The 699-nt window shown below is 44.8% G+C and overlaps 1 pseudogene; it reads left to right on the top strand.

Annotated features, from left to right (window-relative positions):
- The first annotated feature begins 310 nt into the window (after window positions 1-310).
- On the top strand, window positions 311-428 carry LOC126337280 (5S ribosomal RNA; annotated as a pseudogene).
- The last annotated feature ends 271 nt before the right edge of the window (window positions 429-699 follow it).

Genomic DNA, 699 nt, shown 5'->3' with positions numbered 1-699 from the left:
GAGGATGCAAAATTTCAAAGCGCGTTTTTGTAAAAAGGACGCATGGCTATTTCTTGTTTTATCACTATTTGTGTGCGTCTTATAATGATTGTTATTATGCAATACGGATATATAAACGAAAGGAAGAAACAAACGTCATTTTGAAATTTATGTGTGAAAAAGCAGGCGTGACCCATGAATTTTTCTGTAGCTGTGTCGACTGTATTCAATATTTTGAAACATTGCGAATATATTCAGGCTGCAAGAAAAACAAATTTCAAATAATTATTTACTGAACATTATTTTAAAGAGGCTATTCTTTACAAATTTGGGCAACGGCCTTGCCGCAGTGGATACACCGGTTCCCGTGAGATCACCGAAGTTAAGCGCTGTCGGACGTGGCCGGCACTTGAATGGGTCACCATCCAGGTCGCCATGTGCTGTTGCCATTTTTCGGGGTGCACTCAGCCTCGTGATGCCAATTGAGGAGCTGCTCGACCGAATAGTAGCGGCTCCGGTCAAAGAAAACCATCCAAACGACCGGGAGAGCGGTGTGCTGACCACACGCCCCTCCTATCGGCATCCGAACCGAGGATGACACGGCGGTTGGATGGTCCCGATGGGCCGCTTGTGGCCTGAAGACGGAGTGCTATTCTTTACAACTTTAATATACAGGGTGTTACAAAAAGGTACGGCCAAACTTTCAGGAAACATTCCTCA

Source organism: Schistocerca gregaria, chromosome 2 (genome assembly GCF_023897955.1).
Source record: "Schistocerca gregaria isolate iqSchGreg1 chromosome 2, iqSchGreg1.2, whole genome shotgun sequence".
Classification (NCBI taxonomy): domain Eukaryota; kingdom Metazoa; phylum Arthropoda; class Insecta; order Orthoptera; family Acrididae; genus Schistocerca; species Schistocerca gregaria.
The sequence above is the reverse complement of the archived record's forward strand: the minus strand, read 5'-3'. Positions and strand labels throughout refer to the sequence as shown.